This window comes from Triticum dicoccoides, chromosome 1A (genome assembly GCF_002162155.2).
Source record: "Triticum dicoccoides isolate Atlit2015 ecotype Zavitan chromosome 1A, WEW_v2.0, whole genome shotgun sequence".
Lineage (NCBI taxonomy): Eukaryota > Viridiplantae > Streptophyta > Magnoliopsida > Poales > Poaceae > Triticum > Triticum dicoccoides.
This window is the reverse complement of record NC_041380.1, coordinates 430,558,910-430,583,183: the sequence shown is the minus strand read 5'-3', so window position 1 is coordinate 430,583,183 and position 24,274 is coordinate 430,558,910. Positions and strand designations below refer to the sequence as shown.

The following is a 24,274-nucleotide window of genomic DNA, read 5'->3' as shown; positions in this document are numbered from 1 at the left end:
AGTCCCATCTTCACGCTCATTCCCCTTGCTCACCCACTCCCCCAAATCCCTAGCCCGCGGCGGCGATGCACCTCCCCCTCACATGCATCGGCGATGCACCTCCCCCTCACCTGCGTTTGCGACTCAGCCACGTCGCTGCCCTTCTTCCCCACGTCGCCTCCTCGCATTCTCGTCCGCGTCGCCTCTTCCTCTCACCCGCATCCTCTGCATCACAGTCGAGCCAAAGTTAGTTGTTTTGGTGAGGTCGAGTTGGAGCCTGACGAGCGCGGGCACGGCGGCCTTGTTCTGCTCAACGACAGCGGCGACGGACGCTGGCACTCCTTGTCGCCATCGACCTACAAGGAGGAGCGTCGTGTTGGACACTGCCATCCCAAACGCTGCTGGTGCTCCATCACTTCTACGAGTCCCTCGTCACCTGCTCCTAGGTCGCCCCCGAAGTCGAGCTCCCCACGCTCGACCTGCAAGGTTTGCATCCTTAATTTTCCCCACGTCTTTCCAATCTCTGGAGCCTATGATTTGGGGAAAGGCAAGGAGAGATTCTGGAGCTGATTGTGATTGTTGCTCTGGATGGAATATGGATGCAGATGTACTGTGGACAAGAACTGCTCTCTGCCGCATGAGTAGATTGGAAAGGCAAGGCGCAAGGAGCGATTGGAAAGGCTGCTGCTGCTCCTGGACGATGCAACTCCTGATACCACTACCTCTTGTCGATTCGGGCATGGTAAAGACCACTCGGTTGCACTACTCCATGTTTAGATGATTGAACTTGGGTGTGAGAATTTTGATGCCTCTAAATTCAGTAAATTCGGTACTAACAGGAGTACACTTTCAGTACTGTAGTAGTACATTCTGCCTAGAGTATTTGCACCACAGGAGTACTTTCAGTATAGTAGGTGTACTTGTATTGTTTCTTAGAGTATTACTTGGAGTAAACGTTGTAGTTTAACTGAAATCAACATTTCTGAAAATCATGTTTATCAATGGGTTGTATATACTGAAATCAACATCTCTGAAATCATGTGTATCGTGCTATAGTATTATTTTTGTCAGGATTTTAGTACTTTTGCTTGGCTCAAACCAAACTGATCAGATCCACGCCAGCGTACTTTGATTGATCTACTGGGCTCAAACCAAACATTTAGAGTATACTCCATGTTACTCCATTTTAGAGCACATTCTTGGAGTGGATCTGCATTTCAAATAGTTTACAAGTGGGAGTACATGGATTACTACAGATTAAATCGAGGGGAAGATGGTCCCTGCTCCGTGATGATGCCGCCGTTACCTACGACTTCCTCAACCACCACCACCACGACTTCATCGAACATGGTGAGTACTGAGTACTCCTCCAATGCTTGTACTCCTATCAATATTTACTGTTGTAATCATGAGGTAGTTAGCTACTATATGATGTTTCCTAGTAGAATGCCCGTGTGTTGCCACGGGCATTTTAAATAATTAACTTGTTGCATATATAAGCATAAGACATGTCAAATTTTATGCTAGGAATAGAAAGTGAGTCTAAAATTCCAAGCCTTGCAATATCACTGTCTTTGTTGATTCAAATTAGGCACTATAAATCTAAAAAAACTCACCCTAAACTTTGTACTTGACCTGAAGAAAAAATTGCTTAGTTATTCTGATAATATTGCTTGTACAATTATGATAGTTAGGATAATCACCTAGGTATTTTTATTTTTGAAAGGAAAAAATAAACAACAATAATCATGAGGCCCTTAAGAAATCATGACATGATCTTGAATCTGATCTGCTACAAGATATATCCTTCCTAATGTTCACATCTAGTGAGAAAAACTCCTACCCAACAACATACATATAATATAAACAACCATGTTTTTCTGTATTTGCTAATGAATCACGGGAACAGATGATGACTTGGGGCTTCAGGATCCAATAGTATATATACAGGATCGACGCGACGAAGCTAGCGAAGAACATCGAGATGGTTTGAATGTATGATTTGTCTGGATTGTAAGGGAGTTTAGCGTGCCCGAATCCACAAACCCCCACGTGCGCACACATGCAGTCTTTGTCATCCTCACCTAATAGAAGCAACATACATGGCTATGCTGTTTTCGAGAACCTTTGCTTGAACAATCAGAGGAGACTGTAGCACCTCACAACAACATAACTGCACGAGAAAGAGCTTACTACCGCATCCCAAATCACAAATTGCAAATCATGGCATTCGAAATGGGAAACTTAAAGTGCCGACGTATTATTTCTGAACCTTTGAGTAGCTTTGTGGTAACAAAGGTGAAAAGATGTAAATGTAGTCAGTTCATTGTTAGACTTATTAACAATAGCAAAGATGGGTAAAAAGAGAGGCTACCTATAGTCCGCATGCCTGTCTAATTTACCTGAACAAAGGCTATGTGCACCAGCTTCGTACAAACCCAGAACCTATGTGCACCAGCTTCGTACAAAGTTTCTGAAACTGTAGAGTAGAAAGCAAAGTCATTTGTCAGATATCAATCAACCTCTATTCTTAATTTGCATGGGATCTCCATTGCCTAGGTAACTAAACCAAGAAGTTAATATTCTAAACTTCACCAAACTAAATCATTTTGGTAGCTTAATTTCTCTTTATAATTACAAGATTGATCAAGTAAGAGATGATTTTGAGTTAGCTTGTACTATTTCCTACATAAGTCTCCCTGCCAATCGAATCAATCATCAATCAGAAAAAAGAAACAAGAGAATAGGATTATTTATAAGGCCAGAAAAGCTTACTTTGTCCAACAGGCGGTGGTTGCCAGCCTGCTCCAAGGAGTCAAGCACCATCACGCGAGCGTGTACAATGAGCACGATAGCATCAAGATCCCAGAGAAACGTGCTCTCCAACCACATGGACCCACCAATTTCAGTTACATCGAAGAGATCAACCAAGTCAACGACCCTGCGGTGTTGATCCCGGTGATGGGATCATTTTTCTCTGGTGAACTTTTGTCTAGCAGCGAGAAGGTGGCAAGCTTGTCGTCTGAGAGGAAGGGTCACGACGGAGGTTGAAGACGCGGTTTATGACACTGTCGGCCGAGGTTGAACATGTAGTCAAAAGAAGAGCGTCGATATGCAGCATGCCCTCTTCATTGCCGGTGCCCACCCGCGCCACCGCTCTGTAGGTAGGATCGTTTGTGGAGTGTGACAAGTGTCAGTCCATGGGCGTCACCGCGTCCTGGTCATCCCTGCTACCGTAGAGGAGTGGCCCTTCATGGCGAAAGGTGGACTTGGGCAGACGAGGTGAATATTGGTGACGGTGGGCTCAAAGTATCTCTACTCCTGAACAATATATCCCATTGTAATGCTTCCTATGAAGTGAGTGAAAAAACAAAACTGAACATAAAGTCAATTACTTCAGATCTTGATATAAACAAAAGGTGCAATCTAATAGTACACAACTTATGAAATAAAGTTTGATGTCATAGTAATGGAAAAAGTATCTGGATAATGATGTGCCAAAAATGCATGCCAAAATAATCGACACGTCAGTCTACATAGAGTTATGCCATCATGGAGACCTTCAAATAAATTTCCCACAGTGAAACCATAATTTGACAACACAAGCTGGTAAAGAAAGATTAATTAGTAAATCACCAAATATTAAAAGGAACTTATAACCAAAACGCAAAATGTCAAAGTTCAGCACTATGTTGCATAGTTGTTATTCTTTGGAGATAACGACAACACTCGCTATCACCATACTTGTTGTTAATTCAGTTTGTAACCCATGGCTGACAGATGCATCTGGAGACCAGCTTCTCCATGCATGGCCTCAGCCAAAAAGGCTACAATTCAAGAAGACACGAACATGTTCATAAATAAAATTAACCACAGATAGATGGATTCAGGCACCTTACACCATGGATCATTTTGCTGGCTAAATTTTACGTGGGCCTGGTCACAAAACAATGGTGGGGACGCATGCATGCATCGCAGCCGCTCTCGACCCCATCCCCTTCCTGTCGCTAGCCCGTCCCAACGCCTCCATCTGCAGCACCCCACCGTCGCCGCCACCCAACTTGCCATCCTACGCTGCTCATCTTCACTCCGAACGGCCTCGCTCCGCCTCCACAACACCTCGGACGATTGCCGCATGGTGTCGCACCACAGATGACGCTATAGCTCTCGCATCCTGCCTCTGGTCCCCGTTCCATGCTCGCTCATTCTCCATGGCCACCACCGCGCTCGTGCTCCTGAGCTGCCGCCACCCCCTCACTGCTCTCTTCCTCTCTCTATTGATCTAGTGAGTCCATGGCTGGAAAGTCGAAGGCGTCTATCATTCTCGATTTACCGAGCCCATGGCATGAAAATCTGACTACGTGTTTGGATCGAAGACAAACTTTAACTGATGGATTCTCTGACATTGCTCTCTTTTAGAAAACCCTAGGCCCGCATGATTAACTAAAATGCCCCATTCCTTAATCTTCTCCAACTTTATTATGCTATACATGTTACACTGAACATATTCACGGTCATGTCCGTAAATGGCTTAGATATTAAGGCAATATCTACTTTGATCCCAAGACTAAAGGTTTCATAATTCTATCCCTGGGAAAAGTAAAATCTTTATCTGAATGTAACATTATGTATGACTAATGTCTTAGAACTAAACAATCGCCTCGGAGCTAATGTCTAACACAGGCGCTAATGTCTCTAATGCTCCATATACATCTTCCGACGCAAGATATGGGCGTCCTGACCCCAATGCCCAGATCATGAAGCCTGCTTCTTCAGTTGTTAAGATGGTATTTACAATGCCGCCGTTCTCTATCAGTGTAACTTTCTTGCTAGCAAATTTAACTGTAACGGTGTAATTGTCAAAACCCGAATGAGTATTGATCTCTTACATTAGTGTTTTCTAGCTCTTGCATATTTCACCTAGTTCAATTAACTCAATTTTCCACCCCCAAAGTAGCATCCCGAGAAGGTGATCATCTCAGGCTTAAATATTTCATGGCTTATGTGTGAAGAAAATCCACTTGTATTACATAGTAACCACAAAAAACCAGACAAAGGTGGGAGGTGGGATGAAAGAAAACCCGAAACGGAGACAACCAAATGCTCCATTACCGAAAAAGGCGCGTGCCCCGCTTTATATATAAAGCAACAATCACCATACAAACCAACACATACAACTCACCCCACAACACACACAAGGCAAGATACAAGGGTGTATATGAACTGCTAGATCACCCCCTCCACTCCAAGCAACTACATGTAGGCAGGGATAGCACCACTTGTAGTCTCCGGAGACCTCAACCGTGAGCGAGTCACTTTGAAGAGAGAGAGAGAGAGAGAGAGAGAGAGAGAGAGAGAGAGAGTTGTGCATGACAAGCCGAACACTCCAAGGCGGTGCCTTCAAGAAGGGCACGACACAGGGGTATCGCCACCGCCCGATCCCAAGATCAAGGTTTCCTTCGGAGCAATCGGAGCATGTAGAGGAGCCGCGACGAAGCCTTCAAGAAGGAGGCGCCACCCATAGGTGACGTCGTCTGCGGCTTGGCAGAGCCAAAGCAGGTTTTCAACCCGGGAAGTCCTCACAGCCCCTGAGGCGAGGCACAACAAACCAGGCCCGCCAGACCTCCCCCTCCGGTTGTCGCACCCTGAGCACCACACCCCCCGCATGGTCACGACAGCTAGCTCACACCCGAGCCGTGAGCTTCGCCCATGAGCCCACGCCTCCCACCTCCAGGGCCGCCGCCCCAACACCCATGGTCCCGACACCATCCCCTACCGAAGCTTGCAGCCATGACAGGCAAAGAGACGAGCGGGAAGGCACCTTCTTCCCTGCCCTTCGACGGTACCCAGGTCTGAGCCCACCCCCGGGCCGGCCGCACTCGGTCGCCACCGCCCCGTCCTGCCAGGCCGTGCAAGGACGAGCTCCCCGGTGTGCCACCTAATAGGAGGCAAGGATGGTTCCGTGGCCCTCCCGGCGTCGGATCCATCCCTCAACTATGGCCATCATTGGGAAAAGTCCAGCCCTATGTCGCGACATGTGCAAGCTCAACAGGGGCTGGATTGGAGCCGCACTCAGACCTGCACCGTGGCTGGACAAGATAAATCTCACCAGCGGCCGCTATCCACCACCAGTGACCACACAGCCGGACGGCGAGGTGTAATGGCGACCCAAGCCGCCGCCTGCCGAGCTCCCGTGCGTGCCGAGCCACACAGGAAATAGCTAAGCTAGCGCAACCCACGGGCACAGCCACTGCCAGATCTGGGCGCGCACAAACGCAGCCGTTGGCAACATCGCAGCCACCCCTCGCCGTAGAGCCACCCGCACGAGCACCTGGCCAGGCGTCGCCGCCCCACACTCAGATGCCACGCTGCTATGCCCCCTGCTCGCACGCGCCTTCGACGGCCATGCCATCCTGCGCCACACGCGGCCACACGGTGAAGGGAAGACCCGCCCCCACACACACATCGCCGGAGCCGACCGGGCTTCGCCCGGCCTTGCTCGCAGGCGGCGGCAGGGAAGGGGAGAAGGGGAGGAGGAGGGGGTCCCGGCAGTGGCGGCGCTAGGGTTTCTCCCCTGACGCGCGTCGTGGGAGGAGGACGGAGGGGATCATGTTCGGATTCATACTTCTCTTGGCTTTTATTTTCCAGCTGCTCCATTTGGAGTAGAGATATGTCTAGATATATGATTGTAATATTCTAACATTACTTTATTTTCTTCCTTTACCTCACATTGTAAAGCCGAGACAAACAATGTGACCTCACCTAATCTCTGATCCCCACGGCTATTGGGTATCTCTATCCTCTTCTCACCACAAAGCAAAACTCAAAAGACAATGAAAAAGGGAGGGAACAAAAAATTCTCACTCATTGAAGTCTCTTACCTAATTAGAGAAACTAAAAAAGGCCAAAAGGAAGTGTCCATTAAAAGGATAGCAAGTACCATTATATCTAGCTCTCTTTCTGCAGGGCTTGCTGCAAAAGAGATGGGCTCCTAACAATCCTTCCCTCAAACAACAAAAAACAGATGACATGAGTAAACCTGTGGACTCGGTTTCAACAAAGGAGATACATAGATTCTAGTTATCTACTGTGAGGAGTGAGCTTTTCCACTGCTTGGCTTACAAATATTATAGAACTTTTTATTCTTTCAAGCATCAGTTCTAGTAGAATGCACGTGTACATACAGAACAATTTCTAACAGTTATTCACCCACATGTTTACCAGAATGTAAAAAAAGATAAAAGAAACTCTTAGAGCTAAAATGATCTCATGTAATCTAGGTAGTAGGTTTGCTCAGACTCACTATTTAGTTATTTTCCTTACAAACTAATTTTTAGTACTTCCATTTTTATGGGTGACTGGAGTATCAGTGATACTCTTAAAAGGTGCGTACTTAAGTCTAGCATATGAAACATCATCTGCCCCCTAAACATCTAAAAGCAAGTAAAATTTAATTTTGGGTGTATGGCCTAATTACCTGAGATCCTCCATAATGATTCAGTGCATAACCAAGCCCATATCTGGTTTGATAAATCTTCTATAGTTTCTTATGCCTATTAACTGTGCCTGCATTGCAACTCTCAATCTTCAACTACAACAACAATCAAAGCTTTGTCCTCAGATTGCTTTCAGTAACTACTGCAGAAATATCAGATGATGAGGCATGTGCATAACCACTAACTACACAATAATAAGCACACCAAAGAAATCTACCTAGGAGTATGGCTGGATGAACACCTAATTTCACTAGAGCTGGTGCTCAGAACTTGATGAACGGAGACACCACAATGTAGGTCGCAACTTGAAAGAATTGTCTTATGAACACCTAATTTCACTGGAGCTTACCTTGAATGCATCTTTGTATGTCCTATCATCTTACTCCAGGCAGTTAAAGCAAGAATTCCACAACTTTCACCCTGTCAATGAGAGGGCGGACTTCGAGAACCCTGTAGTTACACACAGATGAACTTTTTCATAGTCCCACGAAACGATAAGTAAAGAGAAGATAAGTGTCCAACAGAACTTTTATAAAGAAATGTTTCTGAAAGAAAACTGAAAGGAACTCTTAGATGTAGACTCCCAGGTCGTGCGACACACACACACAACTTGTTGTGTTCCATTATTGCACCATCAACAATGTCCTTTATACTCTCACTAAGATTTTTGAACGCCTAGTCAGCCACCAAGGTGAGCAACCTAAACCATATGGTGTAACCTGGGTCTTTTTTAACCTTTAGACATTGATATTGGAAGAGATTGACCTCTTTACCATGTGAAAGAAAGCAAGTGAGCGATCAAGTTTAGGAAACAGAAGAACAAATCGTGCCATAACAAAATACCAAAAGTTGCTTCACCTTTTGGCATGGTGCCCGCTGAACTCAGAGTTCCTAATAAGCCCCATGATGTCCATTCCATGAGACCATGACGCCTATCTTTAGTACAGTCAGTTAGTTTCACAAAGTCAAATATCAAGAAGTACAGAAAACATGAACCACATACCATGTCATGAGATCTTCCACTGATTATAGCAGTCAGGAGAAGTGGTGCTACATGCTTCAGAACAGCACACATCTGTGAACAAAAATCTTTAGAAAGTTGAATGGAAAATGCATTAATACTGCAACACATATATGGAACAAATTAAGGTGGAACTATTGTCCAGTGGCTGAAGTCGCCCCAGGCATGGGGCTTGAGTACCTTGGGGAAGTAGGGGCATACACACCTTGGGTTGCCAATGAGCATCCTACTACTGCCAGTGGAGCCCAGATAGAAAATAGAAACCTAGGCTGTTGCAGCCTGACAGAGTGTAGACAAAAGGAGCTGAGCAACATGAAAAATAAAATTTCAGAATGACTTCATGAACTCTCAAAAATAGAATAATATGGCAGAGAGCAAATTGAACAACAACAAAAAAATTAAAACTGTACAATTAGTAAGGCAAACCATCCTACCTTTAAAAAAATAGTGAGACTATCATTCTAAACAATAGTACATTTACTTAGCGCAGCTATGATATTCTCACACTGGATCTACAATTTCCATGACGACAAATATAGAGTGGTTCTGTCAGTTAAAAAATAAAATACCAAAATTTGTATAAAGGAGCAAGAAGATAAGATGCCTGTGCGTTCCAGCATCCACACAAAACACGGAAGCATGGCCTTGCATAACTCATCGAACACATGCTTCCTTACTTGAATACATTGGAGTGATGATGACTGGTTACTTTTCTTTTTATATAGGTGGTATCTTTCCGATCAAGATTTTGGAGTACAGAGAAAGAAGACTACGGTGGTACTACTCCTAGCAGGACATACATTAGTACATGAAAAGAAGAACAGTTTAAGAACATAGCAGAAACTGAATGAGGCAATGCATCATGAACTGAACGAGGTCCGCACAGTCCTGCAGAAGGATACCCTTTCCCTCCCTCCCTCCCTCTCAATTTTAGCAAGGGATCCCATGGCCTCAATCCTCATCTCCGTCTCTCTATCCTGATCTGATTCTCTCTGTCTCAGATCTGATTCTCTCCGTCTTGATCCAAATAGAGAAAAGAGGGAAGATGAACCTGAGGGAGGAATTCGATCGCATGGTGATATACAGATCGCCGGCGTCTGCTAAACGGGATCATGGCGCCGTCTCCTGCAGCGATCCTGAAGCAGATCGTATGATGGACGGGTGGCGGCTTTGATGTGCGAGGGCTGCGGCGAAGGTTAGGATCGGCCGCGGCACAGGGATGGATCGGCCGCGACGGGGGCGAAGGTGTGGATCGGGCGTGCGAAGGGCTGGTTGGCGGCGGAGAACGATCTACTGTGGGCACGAGGGATCGATCGTAAATTTTTTTTGGCACCGGTTTTTTTCCCAGGAGGGTTGCGAGTTAACGGAGGTGGGAGGATGACGAAAATAAAACGAAGGCGGGAGGATGACGAAAAAACTAGCGAAAATAAACCACGCAGACTATTCACCAACTGCTTCATTAGGAGTAGAGATATGTCGAGATGCCATGCCCATCTATTATTAATACATATTTCATCTGTCATCATACCATATTTTTCCAATCAAATGCTGTTCTTGTGCATCAGACATCGAAAAGGAAGAGGGTGATCGCCGAACCTGAAGGAGTACCAGCAAAGTCCTTGAAAAACATGGTGGTGCCGGAGAAATCAGAAAGCACCCCACTTTTATTGGTTTTACAACCAGCGACACAAAACGTCGGACCGACTCGAGCACACTGTACCCATACTTCACTGTCCACACCACTAGCCTCACCATACAGGACCTGCACTCCAGCAAAAGGTATACCGATTTAATTTGCCATAGCACTAGTTATACCACAGAAAAATCCCACTCCAGCAAAAAGTCCAGTAAGTCCATCGGCCGAAGACCTATCCCAACTACAGAGACGGCCAATTCCTGCAGATTGGAAACGCATTCCATTTATTCCCAATTTAAAAGACAATGCTTTCAATGTTGTTAGGGACTACGTGCATATATTCCAATCATGGGAAGATTATTGTGAAGACAAACACCATTTTCACATCTTCTTGTCCAACTTCCGGGTAAGTGCTATTATTCATGGCTATTATTTTTCTGTTTTCTGCTGATTGAACACATCAATGATTTACATTACATTGTTGTAACTAGGCGATGGTCAATCTGGATAGTCATGACGAGCAAAGTTTGCTTGTGCTTTTCAAGGAAGCATTGCAGTAGTATCGGTGTTACCTGAAAAATCACACTTTGATGGCAAGTGTGTAAACGAATTTCTGGTGAAGTCTCCTGTGCTGAATTTAGAAGACATTGAATGGAAAAACCTTGTTTTGCACTGGTCTCGTTCCCAGGATGAGGTACTGTCTATGAAATCACATGACAATTTGAACTTCTACTTTTCTGCATGTGCCTTACGGATCTTTTTTGCAGTTAATCTGCTCGAAGAAGAATTACGGTTTGACAAGAACGACAGGATATCGCAAATATGCTGCCCGCTGCTTTGCTCTTGTTAGTACCTATTGTCCTGTATCACTGTACTTGCATACATACCTAGTTCATTATGTGACAGGAGTATGCATGATAACTTGCTTATCAGTTGTTCGCTCCAAATTATCTGATCTGTATGAATGGTTACATTAGTGTACAATATATCCAATGTCAATGCTGTCCTTTATCAGTGTACTTATAATGACAGGTAGTTGTTTATCTACCATCACTCTACAGCTTATTTTCCTTTGCCCTCCATTTTCTACACATCAGATCTATATTTATTCTTACCATAAGGTTGGTACTAAAGAAGTTTAGCTGTGCATTGCTCTTGGCTGTATCTTTTGCCTGTATCGCTGCACTTACATTTATAGCTACTTGGTTATGTAGCATCACTCTTCATCTTATCTTAAATATTCTCCATTTTTTCGTATATTATCACATCTATATTTACTCTTAACAAAATGTAGAATAAAGACAATGTTTTTGAAGAAGATTCTGTAGTAAACTTCTTGAGTTGCCCCCCCCCCATCAGCATGGAGAAGGTCTTTATAGAGCCTGTCTTCACCAATAATGTAAGTTTGTCCATCTCAAGCCTTCAAACTTTGTTGTATATATTTGGTTAGGCATGACTGCAACAGCTGTTTATTTTTGGTGTTTGCATAAAATTGTTTGTTTAAAGTTTATTATATGTAGCTCATAAACAAAAGTTCGTCCTTTCTCAATTTAAGTTTTCAGTTGTACAACCAATTTTCTTCTTCATACCATGTAAATTAAACTATACAGAGCAAGTGATCTTCTTTTGCACTGCATGTATGCTTCTGTTCTTCATCTTTAATCCAGTGGTGTGGTGAACCTACCCACTACAGCACAATGTCATATTCTGCAATGTCTTAACTATGAAAATGTTATATCATTCTACTATTATTTAAACCATCTCTTTATTTGCCAATCTGAAATGGAATAAATTGACAGCACACTAACCATTGATACTTATGAGTTCTTGATCTGTAATCCAGTGGTGTCGTGAAGCTGCCAACTCCTTCACAATGCCATTTCCTGCCATGTTTTGACCTGAACAATACCATATTGTGTTAATGAAAATTTAAACCGTGTCACTTTATTCGTCAGTAAGAAATGTGATGAATTGTCTGCACTGATACTTTTATGTTCAAAACCTGTCATCTGTCTGCTTGTTTATCTTTCAGAGTGAGGTAGATATAAGTGTTGAACAAGCGCAGTCTCATCATCCTGCTCAGCTGCTTGTGCTGCAGCTCCCCAGCAGGGCTAACCTTTCTTGAACTTTATTGAAGTGTTGTCGGTTTTGTATATTATTTTGTTGGCGTGTTTATTTGCACTGGCGGTGATTTTTGATGCCCAGTGTATGTAATCTGTTGTCTGCTTGTGCTTTATTATCATAGTGGCGAACTTTGATGCCCAGTGGATGTAATATGCCGTAATTTCTTTATTGTATAGTATAGGTTTTTTCTTATTCACGATGCTACAGTTATTTTATTGTATATATATCCTGTCTTCGAAGTAAACCGGCCAAACCGTAAAATTACGGTACATAATCGGACCGTCATGCAATCATGATGTAGGTTGGGCTTGAAACGTGCCGATCAGCTCACGGGCCGGCAGCAGCCCGAAATGAACCCCGGGCCATGATTGTGCGAATCAAATCACGGGCTTTTAACAGGCCGAAAAACTGTCTCAGTCCTTGTTTGGCCCAATCAGATATCGGCTGCGAGCAGGCCGGATGCAAACCGAGTCGTAGTTAGGCCCAACTATATGACGGGCTTTTAACAGGCTGGAACTAATATAGGGCCGAAATGTTAAATGGGCCCTTAACAGGCCAAAACTAATATCAGGCCGAATTACTAAGTGGGCATTTAGCAAGTGGGCCCAAAAGCATAGTGTCCAGTTGACGGGTCGAATCTGATATGGGCCATAATTAGGCCCAAAACCTCTTAAAGGGCCGGACCTGATCTGGGTCGTAATTTGGCCCAGAGCGTGGTAGGGTTTTAACGGGCCAGATCTCATATGGGCCACTATTAGGCCCAGAGAATGGCACGCCATTAATAGACTCTATCAAATATGGGCCGACATTTGGCCCAAAACATGGCAGCCAGTTAACGGGACGACCTACTAGGGTCCTCAAAATCATGTGGGCCTACAGCTGTGCCGGCCCATTAATGTCGGCGAAATCTCGTGGGCCTTTAGCTGGGTCGGCCCATTATGATCCGCAAGAATTTTGTGGGCCTTTACTTGGGCCGGCCTATTATGGCATACAAAAATCTTGTGGGCCTTTACCTGGACCGGCCCATTATGGCCCATGAAATCTTGTGGGCCTTTACCTGGACCGGCCCATTATGGTCCACAAAATCTCGTGGGCCTTTAGCTGGGCCGGCCCATTATGGTCCGCAAAATCTTGTGGGCCTTTAGTTGGGCCAGCCATTTAAACTTGTTGGGCCCTGCCACGTGTCGACGTATCATAGGCGCCTTCTGTCCAGTGAGTGGATGACATCTGTCCCGATGATGAGTCGACACGTGTTTCCTCTAGCCAATGATGATTTTACACGTGGAAAATCTCCATTGGTCGGGGCTATTAACGGGTTATCGGATCCAAAACCCAACCCGATAGCTTAACGGCGTTCCATTACGGTGGATGCCACGTGTCGGTCAGCCTTGACGAAAACACTTCTGTGACGCGCGATTTATCGTCATGGAAGTGGACACTTCCGTGATGATAATTTTGGTAATGTCATGAAACACTTCTATGACAGCACAGGTATGACTATCTTGATTCTGTCATAAATTTGTCATGGATGTACATGCATGACAAAAAAAGCGATCTATTGTGACAAACACTTATCATCACGGAAGTGTATTTTTTTGTAGTGGTTCGTGTCGTAATAGCACTGCTCCACCCATCGAGCTAAACAAGCTCAGTTTTAGAAATTCAAATCTGATATTATGCTGATATTAGTAAAACTGAGAGATGTTTAATTGCTCAGCTCAATGTTCCTACTTAAGTTTTGAAATGCATGTGAGCCACATATGGAGAGACCGGAAGGAATAGTATTTCTCTGCACGCTCTGGTTCATCATGGGTGGCCAACTGACATTGTATATAAAGACTTGTAATATCTTCAATCTGCTTGCTCTTCTACTCTTCTTTAAGATGATCCTCTTCTCTTGCGGTCGACTGGTCATGTCAAGTTATTCTCCCTTAGTATATTTTGAATCTGTCAGGTCGGGTCGACTTGTTCTTCTTTACTATATGTTGAAGCTGTCATCTGCAAAGTATCATCAGTTCTGGATCTCTCATATTTTGAGCAGTAGGCCACATTATATTAATGCACACACAAAATTACAGCATGCATGGCACCTCTTAGAAGAATTGCAGAGATAGCACAAAGGGGTTACAGGGAGGAAGTATTGGATTAGAATCACTTCTGCATTACAAAGATAATCTCACTTGTTTTCATGTTTTCATGCATGTCAGGTATTGACATTATCAAAATGAATATGAGAATGGCCGCACGAAAGGAATATTGCGGAACAATTCACTGGATAACAAACCTGGCATGGTGGAGGATGGCCTATCTTATTCACCCATCAAGGTGCATGCTCCAACTTGGCAAGGTTGTATTGGTCACACATATTTTGCATCTGACGTCTTGCATTACTTCTACTTTGTTACACCATCTGTTTAGTTTAAGCATCATATATGCGTATATGCCATACCCTATCCATTTTCTGTACCTATTCCATGTGTCGTCATACAATGTTTTTCTCGTCAAATATTGTTCTGTCATAATAGATGTCCAAAATGAAGAGGGTGAGTGCAGATCCTCAAGGAGTATAAACTAGGTATTTTGAAAAGGTAGTTATACCTATTAAATCAGATAGATCAGCAGCCACAGAAAAGATAGGCCCAATTATACCACTAGACTTTACCCCTACTCCAGTGGCCAAACCCCTATTAGAACTGCTGAGAGCCCAGCGTCAGGTACTGTCTATGATATGAATTCAAAATTTGAGCTCCTAAATTTCTGCATGTGCCTTCCTTCTCTCTTGTATGAAAACTAATTTCAGATGAATCTCCTTGCTCAAAGGATCATAGGATCTCACGACAATACTGGGCTCTGCATTGCCCTTGTCAGTACCTCTTGCCCTTTGTCGGCATACTTACACTCATTGCTATTTGATTATGTAGCATCACTGTAAATGTTTGCTTCTTTATCCTCCCTTTGCTTGAAATTATAAGATCTATATTTACTCCTAGATAAATGTAGAATTAACACAATGGTTATGAAGTTTTGGATTGCTCGTGTAAGTTCCTGTTGTCATGGACTCCCTCTGTATCGAATTAATTGTTGATCAATTGGATGTATTTAGAACTTAATAGTGCTAGATACATCCATTTGAGCGACAAGTAATAATGGACGGTGGTGGTATTACTGTACAAGCATCACGAGATAGTTGATTGTCTAGCATTATTCTGCATCTTATCTGCCCTGCCCTCCACTTTCTCCAAATTATCATATCTACATTTACTCTTACCAAAATGTTGAATAAAGCCAATGCCACTGCACACATTGATGTCTGCATTCCTCTTGCCAGTACCTTTTGCCTTGTAATGATGTACTTAATTAATTTCTATTTGATTATGTATCATTAGTCTGCACCTGAGCTTCATTATCCTCTATGTTTACTCTTTGCATACTGTAGAATAATGGCAACACTTATAAAGAATTTTCTTTGGGGAATTCATTGAATTATCCTTCAATCAACATGGAGAAGGGCTTTGTCCAGCCCGTGTTAACATGTAATGTAAGTTCATCCTTCTCAAGCCTCCAAACTTTGTTCTAGTATAGATTTGGATAGGCATCATTTCCTCCACTGCTGTTTACATCTGATTGGATGTTTGCAACAACTACAAGTTTTAAATTGTAGTTGTAAAAACATGTTCCTTATGCAGAACATATCCATTTATCTGCTTATATAATTGTGAAACCTGTTATGTGTCCCCTTGTTTCTCTTTTAGAGTCATATCTCTTATGCCAGGCAGAACTTTAGGAAAGATAGTGAGCCAAACCATCTTGGGGACTGCGAGATGACCCCAAGGTCGTGTCTTGATGAAGACAGTGTTAGGACCCCGATTCCAAGTCACATCGATCTAGCCGGTAACACCTCATATCACTTTGCGGCCTCACGCACGGTATCCCCACGGGTGTCGCCTTACCATGGTCTGGGACCGTTTGCGCCTTTTGGCTCACGTATATGATAGTCTCGCTAGCATCCATACGACAGAGAACCCGGGCCGACATGGCTAGTCGTGAACCCAAAGCGGCACTAACCTATGGGGACATGCATACATGAATACAATCGAGCATGTCGGTCATCAGCGAGTGAATCCGGGCTGTAGCACTGGGCTAACAGGACTTCGGGGAACCCGAGCTATAGCAGGCTAGGCAGGACTCCGGATGTAACCGCGTGACATTTCCCCGAAGGGACAGACATAGGAACAAAGTGAAACACATGCCGGCCAGTCAAGTGTCCTGAGCAGTAGTGCTGGGCTAGCAGGACTCCGGTGAACCGGGCTGTAGCGGACTACTATGGCTCAACGAGCACTAGACTACATTTCCCCATAAGAGAGGCTGCCAAGGATAAACAACTAGATTGTCGGATCCCACACATACCAAGCATTTCAATCATACAAACAATATGCTCGATATGTGCAAATACAACATGGCATCACAACAAAACTCTACAACTCAAGTACTTTATGTAAAGGCTCCGGAGATCCATACATAACATGTTCATACAGGTAGGGGTCACATGACCCGACACTCAAGTCATACAAGCATACAAGCATACAAGCACATGCAGAAGCAAATAGTCTGAGTACAGACACTAGAAAGAAAGAAGGCTTGTCGAAGCCTGACTATCTACATAGGGCCCTCCATGGCCAGAATCAGCACCTGGGTGGCAAGTTACTCATCAACGTCGAAGTCTACATAAAACCCATCAGAGGGGGCGGTGTTGTCTTCTGAAAACAGTAATTAATGCAACATGAGTACAAAGGTACTCAGGAAGTCTTACAACAGAGCCTACTATACATGCTTATTCTCAAGAAGGTGGTGGAGTTATTGCAGCAAGCCAGCTTTGACTCTTGGCTAAGCTATCCTACGAGACACCACTGTAAAATAGTTTTCACACACGAGTCCACTAATCACCAACACAATACTCCACCGGGGATCCTCCCTCGTCATCCTACGAGAGGGCCATCCTCGGTACTCACACTTATGTTGAGTCTTTTAGTAGTAACTATTAACTTGTTTATGAACTGTATAGGCAACCAAGTAGTCCTTTACCGTGGACGCGGCTATTCGAATAGTTTTATACCCCGCAGGGGTGTACTTCATCACACATGTTTCCACCACTTAGCGTCTGCACACGACATGTGGTCGGCAGACTTCAAGCGAAAGCCGACGTTGGTGTAGACCACGACCTGACTAACCGCACAAGTCTCTAGTCCAGGTTTATCTCCTATTCGGGTTCCATCCGTAAGGAAATCCGGCCGGGGTGTCCTCAACGGCCCCAAACGATGTGTACATGGTCCCGAGACGCCAAACGGGCGCCCGGCATACTGGGCCACAGTGTATCTACCGCATCATAGCCCACCCATAGGGTCAGCGCTACGCACAGCCGCCAACACATAACCTACAAACACCACAAACTAGTTGCAACTCCTGGACAGAGGACGAGAGGGGTCAATAAGTCGAGCGGGGTCATATTTTAGGGCCCAACGTGTGGTAGTAGCTGAATCTTAAATCACGCATACAGAACTCAGTTCTTATGGACGGCCTCAATGAAACAACCCACCATGTACTCCTACATGGCCTCTCATCGATACCTTTACCAAAACATGTTCAATACATCCCTCACATTACCGACATAATCATTTCACTATAGCCCATCACCCAGATGAACCAGACCCAACACAACTCTAAGCATAGCAGGCATAGCAAGGTAGGAAACACATACATGGCTCAATCAACTCCTACACATGCTAGTGGGTTTCATCTAGTTACTTTGGCAATGACAAGTCATGCAGAGGATAAGGGTTCAACTACCGTAGCACACAGCAGTTTGAAACGTTGTTGTCTTAATGCAGTGAGAGCAGAAGCAAAAACATGGGATTGTATCGATATGATCAATGGGGCTGCTTGCCTGATGTAGTAGTAGGGTACTGCCGTTCAGCTGGATAATCAGAGATATCCTCGGAGGCAGAACGTACCACGAAAGACACCACAGAATACAGTCATCACATGGCAATATGCAACAATATGATGCATGCTATGACATGGCAAAATGAGGGGTCCTACCTAATGCAATGTGAAACAATATGAATTGGGTCCATTTGAATCAAAGATTCAAATGGAAGCTTATGTTTTTAAGCTTTATAAGAGTATTATCTTGTTTCACCTAAACAGCAATGTTAAAGTGTTTTGTCATGCATGAAACCATTACAGATGGAAAGATTGAATTTTTCTGATCAATTTCATGTATAAATCTTTTCAATCTGAGTTATAGATTATTTTCTATGATTTTTAGAAGTTTTGGTTATTTTTCTGGAATTTCCTATATAAGAATAAATCCAGAAAAGGATTTACTGCGTCAGCCTGGCGTCAGTGTGACGTCAGCGGGTCAAAGGCGCCAGACCAGGTCAAACCTGACTGGTGGGCCCCATCTGTCAGTGTCACAACTAACTAGCAGAGTTAGTTAGTGTTTCGTTAGGACTAAACTATGTTAGTTAGGCCCTGGGCCCACATGTCAGTGAGACGGAGTTAGTTAGCGAGGTCATTAACCCCTAACAGTGTGATTAGCACTAACTAAAAATTGAACTATTTTAGTTAGGAGCCGGCCCCACATGTCATTGACTCAGGGGGGGTCAAACTGGGGTCAACCCGGGTCAAACTCGCCGGAGTTGACCCGGGGCTCGTCGCCGGCAAGGCCAGGGACGGCGGAGGGGTGCGGGTTTCCTCCTCCGGCGACCATTTGACACTCGTCTGCTTCGAGTGATGTCGGTGGTTGGGCCTGGGGTGGCCGGAGTTGTCGCCGGCGTCGACCTTGGCGGTCGCCGAGGCTCGGGTGAGGTCGGGGTCGTCGCCGTGACAGCCGTGGTGGCTCATGCGGGGCACGTACGTGCTCTACGCGGCGCGGGGAGGAAGCTGGGCACGACGGCCAGACCATTAGATGGCTGGAGACTCGTTGGCGGCGAGCACAGGCAGCGGCGCATGCGGGTGAGCATGGTGCGGTCGCTATGGCGCACAAGGGGAAAACAGAGAGGGGGAGAAGGTTCAGTGGCTCACGGCGGGTGCGACGACCGTCAAAGTGCACTCGGGGAAGGTCGGAGCTGAGCGAGGCGGCGAGGGGGATCTCCGGCGATGGCGGATTGGGAAGAGCTCGGTGCAGCGACGCGGGGGCGAGCGAGCGATCGGGGATGGGTCGAGGCGAAGCAGTGGACAATGGCGGAGCTTGTTGGAACGACGAGGCGACGAGTGGATGGCGGTGGCTGCGGTTTTCACGATGGCGCGGGCGCGGCTGCGTCGGCCATGGCGTCGAGGGAGCGAGGGAGAGAGCTGGGGTGAATGGAGAGATCTGCGGGGTCGGGGCGACGACGTGGAGGTCGTCCAGGTGTTCAGGGGCCCGGTTGGCAAGCAGGTGGCGCCGTGGCGAGCCCAGGCACATCGGCGCTCACCTCCTGCCTTCCTGCCTGGCGAGAGGAAGCAGCTGACTGGCCATGGGCCAGCACAGTGCTGGGCCGCCAGGTGGGCCCGCTGGGGTTTAGCCGGGTTAGTTTCTTTCCCTTTCTTTTTCTGTTTTTATTTATTCTATTATTTCTGTAACTTCAGAGCTTTATTTAAAATGCCAGGGCATTTCCAAAAATCGTAAAATTAATCATGGCTACTGCTTAGAATATATCCAAAACCAAACATTTTAGTTTATGATTATTTGAGCATTTAAAATATTTTATAGCATTTAAATGCCCAAATGCAAATACTATATGAATTAATCCAATGACTTCGAGATGTCCTCGAAAAGTGTGCACCATTTTTGTTAAAGGTTTTAACCCAAAACAAAAAGGGTGGACTTTTTAGAAGGGCATTTCAGGTTCACTGAAAAAGTTTTTAGTAAACCATAGTTGTTCCAGGGGGGTGCTGGGGGTTCTGTCATCCCCATTTCAGTTTTCTGGGAAATTAAACATGATGCAACATTCTAATGCATGAACTAGCTAGGGTGTGACAACTGACCCCCACTCAAAAGAATCTCGTCCCGAGATTTAGGATCCATTGGGAAGAAGGTGGGGTACTCGAGTCGAAGACGATCCTTCCTTTCCCAAGTGGCTTCCTTTTCGGAATGGTGTGACCGTTGAACCTTGAGAAACTTAATGTTATGGCGTCGAGTAGTACGCTCGGCTTGATCAAGGATACAAATGGGAAATTCCCTATATGAAATATTATCTTGTAGATCAAGCGTTTCGTGGTCCACTCCACGGATAGGATCCGCGAAGCAACGCCTGAGTTGAGAAACGTGGAAGACATCATGAACTTTGGAAAGATGCGAAGGTAGTTCCAATTGGTAGGCAACTTCTCCTCGTTTGGTAAGAATGCGAAAGGGTCCAATGTAATGAGGAGCCAATTTGCCTTTGATACCGAAATGATGGGTTCCTTTTAACGGAGTAACCCAAAGGTAAGCCTTCTCGCCGACTTCATAAGTCATGAGCTTATGTTTACGATCATATTGGCTCTTTTGACGAGATTGGGCTGTTTTCAATTTCTCACGAATAACGCGAACCTGCTCTTCTGCTTCCTGAATCATATCCGGGCCAAAGAGTTGTATTTCCCCGGTTTCTAACTAGTTAGGAGGCGTTCGACATTTTCGTCCATAGAGAACTTCAAAAGGAGATTTTCCCAAGCTAGCTTGATAACTATTGTTATAAGCGAACTCCGCGAATGGAAGGCATTTCTCCCAATCCATTCCGAATGAGATGACAGAAGCTCGGAGCATATCCTCCAGAATTTGATTGACTCGCTCTACTTGACCACTTGATTGGGGGTGGAAGGCGGTGCTAAAAGAGAGACGAGTTCCCATAGAATTTTGGAAACTTTCCCAAAATCAAGAGGTGAAGAGACTCCCACGGTATGAGTTAATTTCCAATGGGACACCATGAAGAGACACGATTCAGGAGATGTATAAATCAGCTAGTTGGCTAGTGGTGATACTCTCACGAACAGGTAGAAAGTGGGCCACCTTGGAAAGACGATCGATCATGACGAAGATGGCATTATCCCCTCTCTTGGTCCTGGGAAACCCAGTAATGAAATCCATACTGATTTTATCCCATTTCCACTCAGGAATAGCCAAGGGTTGATGGGTGCCAGCAGGCTGTTGATGCTCTGCTTTAACACGACGACAGACGTCACAACTAGCAATGTATTGAGCAATTTCTCTCTTCATCCTAGTCCACCAAAACCTGTAGCGTAGGTCTTGATACATTTTAGTAATACCGGGATGAATGGTGAGAGGGGAATCATGAGCTTCCTTAAGAATCAACTAACGTAGATGTTGTTTCTTGGGAACCACCAAGCGGTTCTCAAAGAAAACAACACCTCACTCATCCACGAAAAAACATTTAGCAACTCCGCTAGCGGTGTTTTCTGGGCAGCTATGATTTGATCCGTAAGGTTAGGCTTCGCCACCAGGGTGGATAGGAATCCTCGAGGAACTATGTGAAGGTTAAGCTTACGAAATTCCTCGTGGAGAAGTGGTTGACTTTGTTGTAACATTAGGTTGTTACAATAAGATTTATGACTTAGCGCGTCGGCCATGACATTGGCCTTGCCCGGGGTGTAAGTTATTCCTAAGTCGTAATCCTAGATCAACTCGACCCAACATCTTTGCGTGAGATTCAAATCCAGTTGGGTGAAGATATATTTCAAACTTTGGTGATCGGTGAAGATCTCGCAACGATTACCGAGAAGGTAATGTCGCCAAGTTTTCAGTGTATGGACTACAACTGCAAGCTCTAGATCATGTGTGGGATAGTTTTCCTCATGGGGGTGTAATTGCCGTGAAGCATAGGCAATTACCTGACGATCTTGCATGAGTATGCAACCTAGTCCTTGTCGCGAGGCGTCGCAATAGATAATAAAATCCTTGGAGAAATCTGGTGGCACCAGTACGGGAGCAAATGTAAGGCATCTTTTCAGTTCCTGAAAGTTGAACTCGCACTGTGGGGTCCACTCGAACTTTTTATCTTTCTTGAGGAGTTCAGTTAGAGGTTTAGCAACCTTGGGGAAATTCTCGACGAAGCGGCGACAATAGCTCGCTAAGCCAAGGAAGCTCCGAACTTGCTTGACCGTCTCAGGTGGAGTACAATCAAGGACGGTTTGAACTCGCTCGGGATTGACAGCAATACCCTTACCAGAGATTACATGGCCTAGATAGGTCACTTCTGGCAACCAAAATTCACACTTGGAGAATTTGGCTTAAAGGCGATGCTCTCGAAGTTTCGTCAATACCAGCCTTAGATGTTCGGCATGTTCCTAATCATTCTTGGAGTAGATGAGTATATCATCGAGGTATACTAGGATGAATTTATCCAAATACTCCATGAAGACCGAGTTCATTAACCGAGAGAAGGTGGCTGGGGCATTGGTTAACCTGAAGGACATAACGATGTACTCATATTGGCCATAGCGAGTAACAAAGGCCGTTTTGGGAATGTCCCTGTTTGTGATTTTGATTTGATGGTAGCCCAACCTCAAATCCATCTTGGAGAAGACTCAGGATCCAGCGAGTTGATCATATAGATCATTGATCCTGGGAAGCGGATACTTGTTCTTGATAGTGACCAAATTGACAGGTCGGTAATCTAAAACCATCCGATCCGTTCCATCCTTCTTCTTGACGAAGAGGATGGGGCAAGCCCAAGGGGAGGAACTAGGACGGATGAAACCCTTTTTCAAGGACTCATCGAGTTGGTTCTTAAGCTCGGCTAGTTCTAAGGGTGCCATCTTATAGGGTCTTCTAGAAATTGGGATGGTTCCTGGAACAAGGTCTATCACAAACTCGACATCCCTGTCAGGTGGAACACCTGGCAGTTCTTCTGGAAAGACATCCGGGAAGTCACGGACTACCGGAATATCTTCAAGGTCTCGAAGGGGGTTGGCATTTAGGGAGTAAAGCTGGCGCTTGGCCACTCGAGTTAAGACATTGACTATCTTGCCCGATGGGTGAGTAAGTTGAACGGTTCTAGTGGCACAATCAATCTTAGCATAATGAGCTGACATCCAGTCCATACCCAAGATGATGTTTATGTCCGAGGACTTGAGAGCTATTAAAGATGCAAGGAAGACAAGTCTATCAACAAGAATTTCATTCCCATGGCTTACTCTGGAGGTTTGCCATCTAGAGCGAGGGGTTTGAATTTCCATGGTAGTGGGCATGTCACAGAATGTCCTGTTATGCAATCGAGCATAGCTCTCAGATATGAATGAATGAGATGCTCCAGTATCGAAAAGAATAGATGCCGGATGGCAATTAACAAGGAGCGTACCAAGGACGACGTTAGGATCCTCATGAGCCTCCTCAGCTGAGACATAGTTGATATGGCCACGTGCAGTGGTGGCTGGCTTGGCGTAGAATGTCTTTCCCGCTGGCTTACCATAGCCAATGGACTTTCCAGACTGATTGGGGTTGTAGTTCTGGGGACACTCTCGACTGTAGTGACCCGGCTCTCCACACTTGAAACATGTCACAACATTGGGGCGTGGAGCAGAATTAGCAGTGGGGCCACCATAGGGTTTAGGTGGTGCAACTGCTGGTTGGGGCGAGGCGCCTCAAAGGATGGCCTCAGAATGAACCTGGGTGGCAGCGCTGTGCTTGGAATCCACACTCGGCACTTCTGAGATCCAGAGCCGGATGAAGAACCAAAATCACGAGAGTGCTTCCGTGAAGCGTCATAGTCAGACTGGCCTGTCTCAGCACTGATGGCTTTACTGACCAACTTCTGGAAGGAGGTGCACTCGTGCAGACGAAGATCGCGGCGAAGCTCAGGGCTAAGTCCCTTGCAGAACCTTGCCTGCTTCTTAGTGTCGGTGTATACCTCTTCAGGAGCATATCGTGCCAGATTCCCAAACTCATGACTATATGCATCTACAGTCAGTCTGCCTTGGGTAAAATTGCAGAACTCTTCCCTCTTGCGATCTATGAGACCTTCTGGGATGTGATGCTCACGAAAA

The 24,274-nt window shown here is 45.2% G+C and overlaps 2 long non-coding RNA genes across 2 annotated transcripts; one reads left to right on the top strand and one right to left on the bottom strand.

Moving 5' to 3' along the window:
- The first annotated feature begins 406 nt into the window (after window positions 1-406).
- On the top strand, window positions 407-1,263 carry LOC119298441. Its single transcript, XR_005145868.1, has 3 exons — window positions 407-465; window positions 585-721; window positions 1,170-1,263. It is a non-coding gene; the product is annotated as an uncharacterized LOC119298441 (long non-coding RNA).
- A 17-nt stretch (window positions 1,264-1,280) lies between these two features.
- Window positions 1,281-3,300, bottom strand: LOC119298519. The gene is made up of 3 exons (XR_005145886.1): window positions 2,755-3,300; window positions 2,354-2,458; window positions 1,281-1,376 (listed from the first exon to the last, which is right to left on the bottom strand). It is a non-coding gene; the product is annotated as an uncharacterized LOC119298519 (long non-coding RNA).
- Between the last annotated feature and the right edge of the window lie 20,974 nt (window positions 3,301-24,274).